Raw genomic sequence first — 19,007 nt, 5'->3', positions numbered from 1 at the left:
TTTCATCACATATATTTGTATTGGGCCCGAGCGACCTGTCTTCATAAAACAGAGAATTTGAATCGTCTAAGAATTAGTCTTTCCTTTTTTGTCTTTGCGTTCAAATATAATAGATTTGTGATTAAGTAACCACTGTTTTACAAAATCTTGAATTACTAGCATAGCCAGTAGTGATTGGAAAATTAAAATATTTGGTTAATTTGCTTAATGATAAACATCACTCATATTCAAGCATTATACGGAAGGAAATAGTTATAAATGTAAGAAGGGCCATTTAACAGTTCATTTTCTGTATATGAAATGCTTTCATTGATATAGTCAGTTTTAAGTAATGTTAATGGGTTCTCTTACGTATCTACCTATTGTATGTAGATACACAGTTATGTGATCTGGTGACAAAGTTAAGGTTACTTTGTTACATTTGCATTTTTGATTTAAAAAATCCCCTGTTGGAATGACAAACAGCTTTTGAGATAGGAGAAGTGCAAAGTGCTGGCAATTAGAATCAGGGAGTAAATTCATAGAGTTCTGTTATTTCCTCTTGTTAGATTATCCAAGGCAAGATGTACAACCGAGTTCAGTAACTACAACGTGAATACAGTGTCTTTTCTCAGGAAACTCTTGAATGTCTGATGGGCAATTGTTCATTTTCTTCAGAATCCAATGATTTTCTCCTTTTTGAAAACATCTTTAAAATAGTCAGAATTTCATCGCTTGATGTCTTTTTATTCCTTCACATGCCTCATTTTATCTCTTTAAATTTATGTAAATAATTTCTTCCTAGCCCTAGCTACATTATGCCCTTTAAATATTTGTTCATGGCTTTTTATCCTCCTTACCATTTGGCCAACTTACAATTGTTTAACTCTATTAATCTCTCTGCATAAGTAAATGCCACGAGCACCTTAATCATTTCTGTGGCTTACATTGTTCAATAATTACCTCATCCTTATGCCAGCAAATGACATGGAAGCTGTTTTCATGAAGAGAATTTCATGCTGAGGCCAGCCTTGGTGCGGAGAAGATGGCATCTTCCATTTCCCTTCTCTCTGGGGCTGGGTTCTGCCTTGAATGGAGGGATGAGGAAATTGGACAAGTCTACATAAGACAGAAGTATTTGTCTTGGCTTCATGCCTGACCAATTAAAGGAAAAAGCAGGGAAAGTAATCAAACATCTTTACTGCATCTGCTAGGATTAGAAGCATTATATCCCACATCTCTTACTTCTCCCAGTGATAGGAATAGGTGGTATTATTTTCATTTTCTTGGATGAGAGGAAATGAAGTAATTTTTCCAGAGACTTGTATTTGGTAGAAGTAGTATTTGAATGCAGTTCAGGTCTAACTGATATAGGGTGTATGTTTTTAGAATTGACCCAGCGGATCTTAGATGATAATAGTTTTCAGCATTATATCCCAGTGTCTTCCTAGATTTATCCCCCGGATGGGCTAGAATGTCAACCACAAGGTTTTCCTCTGTTCGTTCTTACAGGTTCCAGATGGGGGAACATGGGTGCTCCAGTAGCTGCCAGGGCCAGTGTTGTCACACCCATGATAACCACCTCCCACAGAAGTGTGTCTTTGGCTCTGCCTCTACTTTCCATTTCCATATGATGCTTGGGACACCAGGTCAACACATTGTAGAGAACAGCAGAGCTCAGACACATTCATTCCGTAGTCTGTAGTCTCTTAGATTTTCTTTTTGGAATGAGCCACCACAGACTGCGTGGCAATGCTGAAGTTTTCCTATAAGGTTTGGAATATTTTATGTTTGTCAATTTTGATATTCTTCATCCCCAGGCCTTTGCATTTTGGAAAATTGTGAAAGTAATAAAAGCTGCTGAAGTTTCGAGAATATGGAATTAATAAGCAAAGTTTTCCTCTTTCTCTGCTACTGCTGCTGAGCTAACACAATTTTTAATCATTAGAAATGTCCCTGGTATCCAAATGCTCCCATGACTGTTTTCATTTTACTTTCCAGATGCTTTATTGTTGTGTGGTCAAGTGAAACAGACTCATGGTACAATATTAAGCACTTTTTTGCAAGGTCTATGCCACTAAATCAGCCTAAAGGTAAAATTTTCATGTCTGTGTGGGTTTTTCTTTTGCCCCATGACAGTAGCAAGAGATTACTTTAGCACCATCTCCCTACATTCTTAGTTTAGAGCATAAATATTCCTATTTGTTCACTTTTTGAAAAAGGAAACACAGCACTTTGTGACATCACAGCTGGTTAACATGAACTGAAATGTTATCGTTCTTGTCTGGCTTCATCCTGTTTGTTCTTCCTCGTTTTCTCCCCCTACACGATGCCTGTCATTATCTTCTGAGGTAGGCTCGTTGATTTTTTTCTTAAAAAGTGAATGCAACGAAATATACCCCAATCTCACCTGCACTGCCTCTAGCCACTATTATTTCCCTCGATCCCTGTACAGCCCAGCCCTCCCTACGCACAGTGGCTCTGTGATGCCCTGGTCTTAATGGGACGAGGGTGGACTCTGGCACCAGACAGAAGGCCTCCCTCTGCCTTCTACTGGCTGAGCAACTCAGAGGAGTCTGTGAATGTACAGGGACTTCTATGCAACCAGCAGCTCAGACAAGATGATTTGGGAGATATCATTTAGCTTTAAATTCTTTTTCTCACTTGTTTAGAAGCCCACATGGGCTGAGCCTTAAAAAATCAAGGCAGAGACAGGTTCCTTTGCACGGGTTTGTGCTTACATTAAAAGGCCATCTATGGAACAGAACCAATCCTCTCAATGGTCTATTCTCAGTGTCTGTTGCCCTATTCCCCTGCCCCAGAATCCCATCTCCTCAGTTCTTCCTCAGCCCTGTGCCTTCTGATTTACTTTGGTTCCATGCTTCCTCTTGGCTGTTGACTAATTACAGCCTGAAAACAGTTGGCTAATTATTTCTGTATACTATATTTATTCTGCCTCTTAAGATTTACAATCCAACAATCTTGTCTGTTGTTAAGTTTGGAACAATTGCATTTAAGAATCCTCTCTCACTGTGTGTGTGTGTTTGCAAGTGAAAAAGTATGTTGTACATGTGTGTAAATAAGAAAATTCGCGTGAAAAATGCTGTGTGATACAGATACAACCTGAAGCATAAAAACAAAGAACTAAGTATGTTTAATTCCAAATATATATATTTTTAAAAATTGGTGGCTCAGCTTCCCATCCCCCACCCTGTAATTATTCCACTCTGTCCTTTGGCAGATAAAAGCTACTATCCTCCTAGATGCACTGGTGTGAATACTAAGACAGGAAATAAAAAAAAAGAAGACTGCTCGGGTCTCTAGTAAATGTCAGTTTAATGCCTCCCAGTACATCTAGAACTCAGTTGTTTCAGATAATTTGATTTGTTTTATCTTAACAAACCTCATTAACTTTTTTGGAGTTGGCATCTGCACAGAATTTTTTTTTTTACAGCTTTAACACATAAGACCCAGTCGTACTAACAAGCAAGCTAAAACCCATTTGAAAGGAATTAAAGCTTCAATGAGGAAATATAGAAACAGTGACAAGTCTAGAAAGAAAGGTATAACAAAATGAACACACACACACACACACACACACACAAATATATACCTGTCACAATCATCATCTCCACAAGCATAATCTGCGACACGAACAAATGTTAAGGTGTGCATAGGAATTTCAATCTTCCATTTTAAGTTCTGTTAAGTAATATTGAACATATTCTTAAAGAACAGCATCTCATGCCCTTAAATAGCAACCAGCATGTATTTAAAGAGAGCAATAAAGGAAAGGAAATCAAACAAAAAAAATAGGAAGTAATCTAGGTGGCAGCATTGGATGGACAAGAAAAATAAAACCGTTGATATTAACCAATTAGAATTGACAGCAACAGCAAGTTCGCTTTGGAAGAGAAAGAAAAGCACTAAAGAAATGAGGTTCTCAATTTTAAGAAGTTGAATTTATCAAACATAGGAATAAAGCAATCGGATTTGTATCAAAAGTGCTGGTTTGGAAAGTAGGCCAGGCTGAGGTGCTTCTAATTAGTGACGAGCTAATGAAACTTCAGAGCCTCAAAAACTATGACAAAGTTTGGAACAGGAAAAACATTCGTTTGTTAAAATCTCAGCAAATAGTAATTTTCCTAGTGAAGAAAATAATTATAAGCCAAGAGGATTCCTTTATGCTTCAGGGAGTTGGTTATTCTGTGGTTATTGGTACTGTATCCAAGGTGATTCCATTTAAAGAGTGCATTACACACAAGTGATTTGATTAAACATCCTGGTTTCATGGCTGTGGTATCAATATTGGCGGCAAGCATCTTGTTTCATGAGGGAAAATGTGGATGAACCATATACTGCGTATCCTGATATGGGATTTCAAACTGCAGTTAAGAAACTATATAACACAAAAAGGAATTTTTGATACTTGTATGTTGGGTTTATTCTTTTTTTTTAATGTTTTATTTTTGAGAGAGTGAGTGAGAGAGAAAGAGACAGAGCGAGATAGAGCGCAAGTAGGGGATGGGGCAGAGGGAGAGGGAGACACAGAATCTGAAGCAGGCTCCAGGCTCTGAGCTGTCAGCACAGAGCCCAATGTGGAGCTTGAACCCATGAACCATGAGATCATGACCTGAGCCAAAGCCGGACACTTAACTGAGCCATGCAGGGGCCCAACAAGCAGAAGTCTTAATGCTGAGACTTTGTAGGTATTCCCCTGGCAACGTGGTTGTATGTATCTGCTTCTGTTTAAGTATCTGTTACCTTGAATAATCTAAAGGGGTTGCTAAACTGATAAACCTGAGATATTCCTATTGTTGCGAGTAAATATAAGGCAACACATTTCTTAGCTCATCAAACTTGACCGTCGTCATCCACATTGAGCTTCACAAAAACTCTTTAACATAGGCAACATTATGCCTATTTTATAAATAAAAGAATGGAAACTTACAGATATTAGTAATTTTTCCTGGGTCTTACAGTCTGTATGATCAGGGTATGTAATAAGATTACAACCCTATATTTTTGGATATCTAGCATGAGGGCTGTTCCTTTATGATACAACTACCATCTTCCTTGAAGTCTTCTTGATGATGAATAGGAAAAATGTGTAGAGAACACTCTTTCCAGGTAGGGAACAAGCTGCAAGTTTGAGAACATTCTTTCCAATCAGGGTTGGAAGTCACCCTGGGAAGTGGGAGGGAGATGCTAAGAATTGCAGTTCTGGTTTATCTGGTCCCACGTCCTCTTTCCTATACATGCTTCAATTTAATTACAAACAATTTCACTCCATTTTTTTTAAAAGGACTTTGTTCATGTTTATTGTTCATAAAATTTGCAAGACTATAAAATCCAGGAGACAATCTAACAGATTAAGTGTTCTTCCCCAGCTTTTGGGAAACATTACTATTCTTCTTTTTGTCCGTCCCTAGCTTTCCTTTTTTAAGACACTGTTTTTCTGTTGATCAGAAAATCATCGAGTGTTTCTCATGCAAGACTACAGCTGAAGGAGTTAAAACATTCCTGGCACGAACACTCAGCAGGTTTATCAGTGACCCATATCTTGAAGATGACATGTGTCTATTTCATAAACTTTATATTAGTTTTATTAAGTTCACAACACAATCTCTATTTTAAAATAGGTACTTCATTGAACTATAACACACACATTGAAAAGTGCACACATCACATACAACTTAATGAATTTTCACAAGCAGAATACACTGACATAGAGACTACCTGGAACAGGAGCAGAACAGTGCCCCGGAAATCCCACTCCCAGGGCTTTCCAAACAATGAACCTTACAGGTGGCTGCTGTTTTGACTACTAACACAATATATTAGTTTTGTTCGTTTCAGAACTTCATATATGATACCATTTAGCATGTGCTTTTTGAGTCCGGCTTCTTTAACTTAACAGTGTTTGGAGATTCATGACTGTTATCTCTGGGAATTTTTCATCACATCTATAGTGATATCCTCCCTTTTTCCTGATATTGATAATTTTTTCCTTTTCCCTTTTTTTCTCGAACAGTTTTGTTAACATGTATTAAATTTTATTCACCTTTCTTTAAGAAGCCGCTTTTGGCTCAGTTTTTTTTCTATTTTCTGTTTTTGTGTTTTATTAATTCTATTCCTCTTTTTTAAATTTAAATTCAAGTTAGTTAACATACAGTATAGTCTTGGCTTCAGGAGTAGAACCCAGTGATTCATCACTTCCATAAAACACCCAATGCTCATCCTGAAAATGCCATCCTTGATGGCCATCCCATTTTAACCCCCCTGTCCACCCCCCCCGCCTAGAAAACCTCAGTTTGTTCTCTGTATTTAAGAGTCTCTTATGGTTTGCCTCCCTCTCTGTTTTTATCTTATTTTTCCTTCCCTTCCCTATGTTCATCTGTTGAGTTTCTAAAATTCCACATGAGTGAAATCATATGAAATCTGTCTTTCTCTGACTTATTTCACTTAGCATAATACCCTCTAGTTCCATTCACATTGTTGTAAATGGCAAGATTTCATTCTTTTTCATCACTGAGTATTTCACATCTTCTCTATCCAAGAAGCCACTAAAAAGGAGAATTACAGGCCAATATCCCTGAATTTGCATGCAAGAATTCTCAACAAGATGCTAGAAAATCGAATTCAACAGTACATTAAAAGAATTATTCACCATGTTCAAGTGGAGTTCATTCCTGGGCCGCAGAACTGGTTCAATATTCACAAATCAATCAATGTGATACACCACATTATTAATTCTGTTCTTAACTATTATTTCATTCTATTTTATTTAGATTAAATTTACTGGTTTGTTTTAACTTCTTGAGTGTACAAATTGCAAGCTTATTAATTGTAGACCATTAAGCATACATTTGATTTTGTGCTGTAAATTTATCTGTAATCATGACACCCCAAGCATTTCCCTTTAGCTGCATTGCATGAGTTGTGTTGTGTTATGTTTTAATTTGCATTTGATAAATATTTTCTAATCCCCATTGTGACTTATTCTTTTACTCATGATTATTTAGAAGCTCTCACTTAATTTTCAAATATTTAGGAATTGTCTGGTTATCTTTTTTCATAAAAATAAATTACTAGATCTGTAGGCTAAACCCACCATAATCTGAGAACAAATGACATATGAAGATTGAAAATACATTTTTTTCAGTAGCCAGATGAAACAATTTATGCACACCCAACTATATTAAATTTGTTAACAGTGTAGTTCAAATTTTCTTTTAAAAATTGATTTTCATGTATGTCTCCACTTTTGTCAGTTACTGAGACAGCTATGTTAAAAATCTCCCATTATGAATATGAATTTTTCTGTATCTACTTTAGATATGTCAGTTTTTGCCTTCTTTATAGGCTAATAGGAAATGATTATATCTCACTGGTGGACATTCCCTTTTATCGTAACATCTTGCTTTTTGCTCTAATATTTACTTCATTTGCTATTAGTATAACTACATCAGCTTTATCTAGTTTAGTGTTTGTGTAGGGGCTATTTTTCATACCTTTAACTTGTCTATATCCTTATAATTAAGGTGGGCATCTTGTAAGCATGACTTTATTTTTATTTTGATTTAATTTTTGCTTTAGTTACACTCTGACAATCTCTGCCTTTTAATTAGAATATCCAGTCTATTTACATTTAGTGAAATTAATGGTATACCAGTTTTACCATTTGTTTTCTATTTGATCTATTCTATTTTTTATTTTTTATTTTTATTTTTTTATTTTAATTTTTTTAATATGAAAATTATTGTCAAATTGGTTTCCATACAACACCCAGTGCTCTTCCCAACAGGTGCCCTCCTCAATGCCCATCACCCACTTTCCCCTCCCTCCCACCCCCATCAACCCTCAGTTTGTTATCAGTTTTTAAGAGTCTCTTGTGGTTTGCCTCCCTCCCTCTCTAACGTTTTCTTTTCCTTCCCCTCCCCCATGGTCTTCTGTTAAGTTTCTCAGGATCCACATAAGAGTGAAAACATATGGTATCTGGTATCTGTCTTTCTCTGTATGACTTATTTCACTTAGCATAACACTCTCCAGTTCCATCCACGTTGCTACAAAAGGCCATATTTCATTCTTTCTCATTGTCACATAGTATTCCATTGTGTATATAAACCACAATTTCTTTATCCATTCATCAGTTGATGGACATTTAGGCTCTTTCCATAATTTGGCTATTGTTGAAAGTGCTGCTGTAAACATTGAGGTACAAGTGCCCCTATGCATCAGCACTCCTCTATCCCTTGGGTAAATTCCTAGCAGTGCTACTGCTGGGTCATAGGGTAGGTCTATTTTTAACTTTTTGAGGAACCTCCACACTGTTTTCCAGAGCAGCTGCACCAGTTTGGATTCACACCAACAGTGCAAGAGGGTTCCTGTTTCTCCACATTCTCTCTAGCATCCAATCTATTCTATTTACCTGTTTCTTCATTTTCTTACATTCTTTTAATATGTCAAGAATATTATTTATTGTTCCATTTTCCACCATTATTAGCCTGAGGCTTATAAATCCATTACAATATATTTTAGTGATTACCTTGGATATTACCACATTTAATGTTGACTTAATAGAGTATGATACACATTTGAATACCTACCACATTTAATACAATGGTTTATCACTTAGTCTCTCTAGTTTTTGTTGTTTATTTATTTCTTATTGTCATGCTTTTATTTCCATGTGTATATAAAACATAATAAAATTATTTTTATTATGTAATAGACTCAATACGTATTAAAGTATTGGTCCTTGCTCTTTATTCTTTTCTACATTTTTAGGGTTCTACCTGGGAAACACTTTTCTTTGCAACCTAAACATCTCTTTTATTATTATAATGGTTATTATTTTAGTGCAGTCCACTTGTTATGAATTCTGTCAGTTTTGTTTGAGTGAACATTTCGTAGTTTGTCTTTGAGTGGCATACTTACTGGGTGTGGAATTCTAGATTGGAGGGGTTCCCCCCCTCCCCATCATTCTATTGTCTCTTGGCTTCCATTATTTCCTATTGAAAATTCCATGGTAATCTTATCATTTCTCATTTGAAAGGTATATGTACTCATTTCTAAGAGTACATATGGCTGCTTCTAAGATTTTTCTCTTGTTTTTTGTGTCAGTAATTTTATCATGATTTGCCAAGGTGTTGCTTTGTTTGTATTTATCTTTCAAGAGGTTTGCAGCATGTTCTGAGTCTAGGATGTGGGATTTTATGGCAGCTTCTGAATCTTTTTATTATATTAACATATTTCAAATATTTCCTCACCATTATCATTTGTCTTTCTGGGACTTCAATTACTTTTATGTCAGTAATTTTCATTATGTCTCCCATATTCTTACTCTATTTTCTAGATTTTATGTATGTGTGCTTTAGTCTAGATATTTTCAAATGAGATATTTTCCAGTTATTTAGTCCTCTCTCCTTTTGCTGTTAACTCATCTGCTGATTTTTTTCCTTTTTATTATATATTTTTTTCAATCTTGAAAGTTACATTTGATTATTTTAGTTCCCTGTTTAGATCTCCATCATGTCTTCTATTTTCTTAAACATATTAATGCTTTTAATGTCTATCTGGATGACTTAAGCATCTGTTTCTATTTTCTGTTTTTCTCTTGGATCTTTTTGTATTTCTTCTTGTAATTTTGGCATGTAAAAAAAATTTTGGCAACTTTTGAGTATTGAACATTTTAGGTAGAAATCCATAGAGATTGTCTATGATTGTATCTTCCTTGGAGAGGAGATTTGTGTGTGTGTGTGTAGGTAATTACAGTAGAGACAGAAAATCCCAATTTATCCTAGCATGAAATATATTTGAAGTTGTTTTTCCTGTATGTGTGTGTGTGTGTGTGTGTGTGTGTGTGTGTGTTAGCGTGTCTATTTCTAGCTTGCTTTTTGGCTAAGGGATAGCTTTCTAGGGGTTCCAATTGAAATCCTGGATGTTTACCAAGGGCACTACTCATTGGCACACTAGAGTTCCAATTTAATCTCCAATTTTGTCTCCAATTTTTGTCTCCAGCATTGTGGACTGCCAAAAGCTTTGCTCTGATTTTCAGCCTTTTGCCTTTCTCTACTTCTGAAACAGCAAATTCTTAAGAGGATGAATGATATATAATAATGTGCTCACCTCTATGTGTTTTCCTTTTCTTTGAGATGTTGACCCCTCAAGTCCTAATTGTGTAGGAAGCTTTATAGTACTTTTAATCAAATTCATTTCTTTTCTTTTTTAAAGTACCTAGCTTTCATATTTGGTAAGAGAGTTGATTTTATACTGGTTAGTTGGTCATAACTAGCAGTGAAATTGCTTTCCAAATTTTAAATCCTAGCTCTCAAAGAAACTGGCAATTAGAAAATATTATCTTCTTTTTAAATCAACGTATCCTGAATATAGAAAAAGAAATCAGTATCTTGACCAAATTTGAGAGAACTTTTATGATTTATAAGTATGATCAAATCATCAGTTCCAACCATTTTTTCCCAACTTTTTTGTCATTTGGAAGAAATTATTTGAAAAAAATTCTTTTTTTTTTAATTTTTAAATTTTATGTATTTATTATGAGAGAGAAGGCAACAGGAGCAGTGGAGGGGCAGAGAGAGAAGGAGAGAGAGAATCCCAAGCAGGCTCTGCATTGTCAACACATGGAGCCCAATGCAGGGCTTGATTTCATGAACCCTGAGATCATGACCTGGGACCAAATCAAGAGCCAGATGCTTAACTCAGGTGCCCCTGGAACCACCCCGGTACCCCTCTTAAGAGAAAATTCTTGACCAGTTTTGATTTGATTTGATTTGATCTGATTTGATTTTTTGAAACATTACTGACTAAAACTAATTTTAAGTTCCAATTTCTAATAAAATCTGGGACAAAGATGGATATTTTTGTCAATAGTTGTTTCTAGATATACATCTTTGTATATTGTATGTGCCATGCTATTATACTGCTAATACTGCCAGCTGGGATTATTTTAAGCCTTTTGTATTCTATTGTAAAAATTGGGTTATTCTTTCATTCTCCATATTTATTCCCTGACAGTTGCTAACAGCAACAAATTGTAGATTATCAAAACACCTGCTATAATATTAAAAACATGAAGGTTTACCTCACAAAGAGTAATAAAGATTTGTATGTGTCCTATTTTTGGCTTAGCTCTAAAAGTCTATGAGAAAGATGAAATGGAGAAGCCCATGCTCCATGCTGCTATAAATACTCTGCAACAGGTTTATTCTTATTAACAAATACTCTGGAGAGGCTAGGATAGTCTTGACAAGAAATCAAAGTACTCCTAATGAATTCTATGGCACATTTTGATGCCAGCATTAACAGAGGCCCCATCCAAACTGCCTTAGTCTTGCAGAGCTCCTTTGGCTTAGAGTTGTGTACTTCTGAATCAATGACTTGGTCATTCTAATCTTTAGTCCTTATTGGTCATATAAATTAATGTCACTATGTCTATTTCGCTGGCCTCAAATGAGATAATGCATATGACAGTGCTTTGTAAATTACCACACTCCATGCACACAATGAGGGGCAAACCCTGGACCTGGGTAAAAATGTTCAGCATATCTATTTGATTAGAGCCCTTCTCTTCTACACACATAACAACACATCTCCCAGCATACCATATTTCTAATTTTATTCTTAGGAATATCAACAGAAGTCAGTTTGAACATCTAGAGTGGGAGGAAAAGGTAAAGAAAGGTTTTTGGTTATTTACTTCATTATTTCTTATCTTTATTTGTGCTTTAGTGTATTTTTCTGTCTTGCCTAGAAGAAATTTTAAAAGTCATCCAGTTCAGTCATCTTATTTTATAGCTAAACCACAAATACCTCAGCATATGAATTCCCCTATTATGGTCTCATGGTTTGTCATGGCTAGGGCCATATGAGAAAGGATTCTCCTATTCATAGTGTTGATGTGCTATGAATATGGCACAACATCGTACCATTTTGGATAAAACATGCAGAGATACACACATATGTCTGCCTGTGTGCACCCACATACACACATGAAAAAAAAAAACTTTCCTCAAGCTGTGTGAAAAGATCTGACTTCATTTCTCATTCCTTTCTCTACTTCAATGTGGATTTCTTTTGCATTCATATGTCTCTCTGGTGAGGCATTAGTATGTTCTTGTTGGAATTTTTTGTTGCCTCTCAGCTAACCTATTTTTCTCCATGGTGGAGTCACATTATGAGAAAAATCTGACAGTTAGAACCCAAAGTTTGTGAATAGGGTCTGTACAGATTTGAGGAATGGTGTAATGCCTGGAGAGTGATGCTAGATAAGCAGAGGTGAAATGCATAGGACATTGAAAATGAAAAGGGAACTCTACAATGTAAGTAAGTATGAAAAGAAAAGATTCAACACCTTAGTGTGAGTGATAGGTTTAAATTTTGCATTGGGTGTGGAGGGAGGATTGATTTAGAAAATAGAAGGCAAAATATGTAGATGAGACTGACCTGGTGACATGAACTCAAAATGATAAAAATGTTCAGAGGACATTATTTTTCTGTCTCAATAGCAGACAAGTGTTTTCTGGAGGCAAGCATCCTTTGCAAATGTGTATGGATACCCTTGGAAACAGAGCAGTATATGGGAGTATGAGAAACCATAAGTATATCTTTGTGCAATATCAATTTTAGCTGTGGTAAGTATATTAAAATATTTTATATCAAATTAAAATTTAGAATAAGAATTTCAAAATTCAAATTTTAAAGAATTTGGGTAGAACCAAGATTCCAAAGGAACTCCTACTAATGAGGTGCTATTTGAGACTATATCCCTCAGACTCACCAGTAAACATGATTACTTACTTTCCTCTACCACTGAAAGTACTTAATATTTGAGAATCACTGGAGAATTTGTATTGTAAAATATGCCTAGGCACCTTAGATAATTCTCACAAATCCCTCCCTTTACTTTTTGGCCTTTTGACTATCAAACATCAGATGTTGCCCTTTCTAATTCCCAATACAAAGTATAGAAAGTTGCTTCTTTGCATATTGATGCATTCTTACCTTCTACATTTTAATTTGCTGAAGTTACTTCTCTTGGACAACTGTGTTTGTACCTCAGTGCCCCTTCTAATGAGCATAATTATTTTTCATCTGCCTTTAAAAGGTTTCATATATTTGAATGGTTCTTTGGCTAATGTGAAAGAATGCATGATATTCATATCCAGGATAAGAACAAGCATTTGTACTATGAAAAACCAACTTTGAATGAATAAACAGGGGGAGAAAATAAAGGGGGAAGTAGAGAAGTGTATGAAGCCCTTCACCTGATGGAATTATGTACTGAAATTGATGACCTTCACTTTGTATTTATAAAGGATTCAAGGCATTGGAAAGGAAATGAAATTATCAGACTTCAAAAATCATTGAAAATCCAATGGCTTCTTTAAAAATATGACTTAATATACTTTGGAAAAAATAAAATTATCCTTCAAAAGCAGTCATTAGAAGATTAATGGTGTGTAAAATCTCTGAAGTGTATACCCACATCAAATCTCTGACAAAAGGAAATATGCATAGACCTTAATGTAAGGAAATCCAGAGATGGATATTAATATTAACTGAGTCTCTAATGTCGAAATATCAAAAGTGTATTTTAAAATATAATTCATTTTAAAAGTCTCAGATTCAGTGATTTGGAAAAAAATTATATGGTGGATAAATGAATATTCTTTATGGGACCCTTAAATGGGAAAAAATGTTTTGTCATCTCTTTTATTTTGTTGTCTTAGGTTACACTAGAAATTATATGTTTTTTCTTTTTCCAGAAGAGGGTCTCAATGACGCAAATATGAATTGTGCCAAAAGGCAAGATTAAAAATGCAAATGTATTTGAGTCTTTGTGACTGCCGCCATTGTTACTGAGTAGAATCCCTCCTCGTCTTCCTTTTTTTTAATCTTAAAGTGAAGGGAGAACTTACTAAATATCCAAAACCATTATAGGAAGTTTGAGAAGCTCAATGTCCCAACCAATACCCACTCTAAGTTAATTAATGGCAGCATCTGTCCACAGGTATATGGCAGGCCGTATAAAGTTATAAAGAGCATCTTGGCACAGGCAGTAAATGAGAGTTGACATTTCCTACTTGTAGCTTCAGACCACTAGCCTTGGGTGTGAGGCACGACTTTCTGATCCTGCTTTCTTTTACTGCAGACAAAGATGGGTCTCAGTTCTTCTTAAAGTTGGGGGGTTCACTGCAGTAGTAGATAACCCCTAAGATACTGTCCACTGCAAGTGTTTTATAAACCAAGGGCCCATGAAGGTGGTGTTCCTTCAGCAGCAGTACTGGCTACAAGACAAAGTATTGTTACAATAACCACACAAAAGCAAATTTATTTTTTTTAATGTTTATTTATTTATTTTGAGAGAGAGGGAGAGAAAGAATCCTAAGCAGACTCCACACAGTCAGCACAGAGCCCTACTCAGGGCTCAGTCTCATGACCAGTGGTACCATGACCTGAGCGGAAATCAGGAGTTGGATGCTCAACCAATGAGCCACCCAGGTGGCCCCCACACAAAAACAAATTTAAAGCTTTACTTTCTCATGCAACACAACTGTTTTCATTTTTTACATTCTCTGCCCTATTTGTACATTATTATTTTTATTTATTTATTTATTTTTGGGAGAGCACAAGCAGGAGAGGAGCAGAAAGAGGGGGACAGGGGATCTGAAGCGGGCTCTGTGCTGACAGACTGACAGCAGCAAGCCCAAACTCAAGAATCAGGAGAGAATGACCTGAGCCAAAGTCAGATGCTGAATCACCCAGGTGCCCCTATTTGTACATTATTTTAATCATAATGTGGATAAAGTCCACTCTTAGCTGGAGATAGTAAATCTCCATTGAGGATTTAATTAATTAATTAATCTTCCATTGAGGATTTAAAGGTGAAAGCACCTTTAAAATGCTGCAAGGCCATTCCAAATGCAAAGGAAACCAAAGACTGTGTTTATCAACACACTTCCTGAATTATTTTTCCATATCTCTACAAGGGAGAAAATGATTTATTTTTTTTTAAATTTTTTTAACGTTTATTTATTTTTGAGACAGAGAGAGACAGAGCATGAACGGGGGAGGGGCAGAGAGAGAGGGAGACACAGAATCGGAAGGAGGCTCCAGGCTCTGAGCCATCAGCCCAGAGCCTGACGCGGGGCTCGAACTCACAGACCGTGAGATCGTGACCTGAGCTGAAGTCGGACGCTTAACCGACTGAGCCACCCAGGTGCCCCAAGAAAATGATTTTTAAAAGGGCAGGAAAGGTAGAGGGAGGCTGTGGTATTCAATGAAAGTGATATCACAAACACAAAGGGCCTATGTATGGGATGCCTCAGGAGATCAAAGATGTAGTCCTTCCCCTTGAGATGCTAACCGTCTGGTGCAAGTATCATCACTTAGTATTACTACCGTAACAAATTAGCACAAATTCTGTGGCTTAAAACAACACAAATGTATTACATGATGATTCTGTAGGTTAGAATTCTGACCTGGGTCTCATAGGGCTAACATCCAGGTGTCGGTAGAGCTACATTCCTTTCTGGATGTTCTAGAGAAGGATCCATTTCTTTGCCTTTTCCAACATCTAGAGGCTATCTGGGTTCCTTGGCATGTGGCCATTCCTCCGGCCTCAAAGTCCTCAACACTACATCTGTCTGATGATTATTCCATAGTCATATCGCCCTTTTACTTTTCTTACAAACACCCTTGTAATTACACTGGACCCACCCATATTATCCAGGGTAATCTCACTATGGTAAGGTTTTTAACTTAACCCTTCATGCAAAGAACCTTTTGCCATATAAGGTAACATGTTCACAAGTTTCAGGGAATAGAATGTGGACGTCTTTGGGGAACTGTTACGCTGTCAGTCAGAGCAAGACAATCCCACAGACAGGTAGGCAAAATGCAACACTGTCAATGCAACACTGTTAATGCAACAATGTAATGTAACACTGACCAATGCAGCACTTGGCCAAAAGGTATTGTGAGAGCATAAGGCGAGCTGACTTCATGTGGCTCTGGGTGCAGGGGCCAGGAAACACCTGCGAAAGGACGTTCTGGATGGAGAGGTGATGACGGTGAACAGGAAACAGACATTGGAAAAGATGCAGAGGCCAGCTTTAAGCCGCAGGCAGCCAGTGCAGAAAGTAAGCCACTGTTAGAATTCATCCTATCATTTCTGCCTCCTCCACAGCTCTCACATCTGTGCATTTGTCACCGTCCTGCTGCTGCCATTTCAGAAAAAGGCCCTGCCACCTATGGCATGGTCCACAGGGATGGTATTTTAACTGCATGCCTCACATCCAACAGTCTAGTGACCAGAGCAATACTTTAAGCATCTCCATAGGATCTTGTCACTTGCCTGCTTTAATTTATTGAACTACATATTCTCAGAACAAAACTCATTTTTGGCATAATTAGCTACACCTCTCAGGATTTGGACGCTTACCCACCATTTCAGCCTCAGTTCGTGATTTTGCTTCTTACTTCTTTAAAATAATGTGTGAGATTCATATAGCATCCTGTGACGTTGGTTGGCCAAGTACTTTTATGTCCACTTCACAGAGAGATTTGGGAGCCTATGACTTATGACTTCACCAGACAGGCAACAAATGGCTGAGCCCCCAGAGTTCTTCCCACTGCCCTGTGGTCAGGCCAGTACACTGTCAAACTGCAGATTTTGTTGTTGAAGATCTCAGGGATTCGAGGACAAAGTACCTCTTTGTTTTCTGCAAATTCATTTTCCCTTAAACCAGATAACACCGGGATTGGGGTAATTTGGGGGCATGTTCATGAGTCATAACAAGTTTAATCCCTTTTACTTCATGTGTTCAATGGCCCACGTAATTGCAAAGCATAGCACTTCCTCTCTGCTGTTAAGGGAATTATCAAGTTAAGAATGTCTTGATCTTAATTAGCTTTTACTAAGCCTATTCTGATGCCCAAATAATATATGTGGCTAAATGGTAAACAATTAGGGTGAGGACCACTTTCCTTTGTTTCTAAAACACTTTTTAAAGAATATACGAAGAGAACTGATATGGAAATCTTCATATCAAAAGTATTTCTGTAATACATGGTGCTTTTCCTTAGGGGTAAGTGATGAGTTTGAATAAGGATACATTTTTTTAAAAAGCAAATAAATCTAAAACAGAAGTTGTTTCTTTTACATCTTTGTATTGACAGTTGAGATGTCCATTTCCTTCTTTTCTTTGGCCTGCTCTGTAAACTCTAGATATCTTAAACCTTAGCCATTGATAGTATTAACAATGACATTATAACTTCTATCAAATGATTGGATGACTTTTCTTTGTCTATGGCTCAGTCTCTACCTATGACATACACATTCTCGTGCTCTTTGCTTACATGTAAAGCTCTCATCTGAATCTTCTGTCTCATCTCTCCTTTGCCTCCACCGGAAGTCTAGATCATAAGATTGCTCTGTGACTGGCATGGAATACATGAAAACTCTGTAATTATTTACTACTACATCCAATAGCTTTGCAAACAGGGATCAAAACCTAGATTTACAAAGTACTATCTGAACATTGTCAAATTCCTTATCTGCTTAAGTCTCACATTATACATATGTATTTAAGTAAATAAAATTTGAGTGATAATAATTGATTTGTATGGTTTTCTAAGGATCATGTTAAGTAGTTAAGTAATGTTTATCCAATTCTGAGTATTGTGCTTGGCACATACTGAATAATGACTAAATGATGGTTATCATTATTATAGTTACTACCATTACCATCACCACTACTATTCCCTGTCGGCAGATACAGAGCAGAACATGAGACTTGCCCTCTGTGTGGAAACACAGAGAGTGGGGAGGGACAAGGGTGCATCCTGGTATCTCTAAGCAGGAGGGAGCTTTCTGGAAAGAGGCAGCTCTGAAAAGTTCCTCTGGGATGATCCTATCTGAATGCAGAGACAGGGCACCATTTGGGGAGCATCTAGAATCAGGTGACTTTTCATACGCGGAGCAGAGGGATGGACAAGGGTATTGTGAGGGTCCAGGCATCAAGAGTATGGTGACTGGGGGGTAGGAGTCCTGTGGGGGGAAAAGGAGCAGAGGAGATGGTAGATGGTCTCTCTACGAACTACCTATCTTGCTGTATTATTGTTTCCAGTTTCACCAAAGACTTGGATATTAGGTATTCCAATTTAAATTCCTATAAAAGGAGCAATGACAATAAATGGTAGAAGAGGGGGGAAATTTAACCCCATTTAACCTCTCCTAAATGCCAGCTATAGTTCTCAAATCTGTATATACCTGATCTCATTAGTGGTCCTACTGTGATGGGTAGATGTGATCTCACTCATGTTCATGCAGGTGAGAAAATGGGCTTTGAAAGGTTAGGCACTTATCCAACTCACCAATCTGGAGAGAGGGTAACTGGCTCCACCTTTGCCCCAAATCCAGGCTTTACCCTCCACCCCAAATCCCATACTATCTGGAGTCAGTCCTGCAGACGTCTGAGCAGAGGGCTGTCGGCAGCACATGCGCCTTTCTGGCTGGATGTTTTGCTGTGTGTGGCATCACCAGGGTGGTTACAGGGTTCCCATTGATCTTGTCTGCTTTCATGAATGTACAGAGGCATAAATCCTCTTCTCCGCCTGGGAAACATTTTGTTCCAGCACGTAGGCTGTGTGGGAGTAGAGCATTGTTACAACCCATATTGTTATAAACCTATTTTATTCTGTCCTCTCTGAGATTTGAGGGTTCTTTTTTTAGTTCCAATTTTATTTAAAGCTTTGTCTTTCTGGGATGACCTTATGAACTACAGATCTCATTTTAATGGAGGGATTTAAATGAACAGCAGTCACCAAATGGCTCTCCCTGGTACACTGCAGAGCAAAGCAGACATAAAGCTTTCATAAAGGAGTCCGGAGAAGTTGGAATTAGTCTGTTTCACAAGATCAATGTTTTCTCAGGTGAGCCAGGAAGTGCTCTTTGCAAAGGGAACTTCTTGGTATACTACAGATGTGAGCTGGTGAGGACAGAA

General features: G+C 37.1%; 1 protein-coding gene across 9 annotated transcripts in view; it reads left to right on the top strand.

The window, feature by feature from the left end:
• FGF14 (fibroblast growth factor 14) overlaps window positions 1–19,007 on the top strand; it is a 631,433-nt gene that overhangs the window by 455,898 nt on the left and 156,528 nt on the right. The window contains exon 1 of one of the 9 annotated variants that reach the window (XM_042930041.1): window positions 15,998–16,142. The exons of the other annotated variants lie outside the window; for them this stretch is intronic. The gene's annotated coding sequence lies outside the window, so the exon portion shown is untranslated. Of the gene's footprint in view, window positions 1–15,997; window positions 16,143–19,007 lie in introns of those variants that run through there. 9 annotated transcript variants of the gene reach the window in all.

Source organism: Panthera leo, chromosome A1, assembly GCF_018350215.1.
Source record: "Panthera leo isolate Ple1 chromosome A1, P.leo_Ple1_pat1.1, whole genome shotgun sequence".
Classification (NCBI taxonomy): Eukaryota; Metazoa; Chordata; class Mammalia; order Carnivora; family Felidae; genus Panthera; species Panthera leo.
The sequence above is the reverse complement of the archived record's forward strand: the minus strand, read 5'-3'. Positions and strand labels throughout refer to the sequence as shown.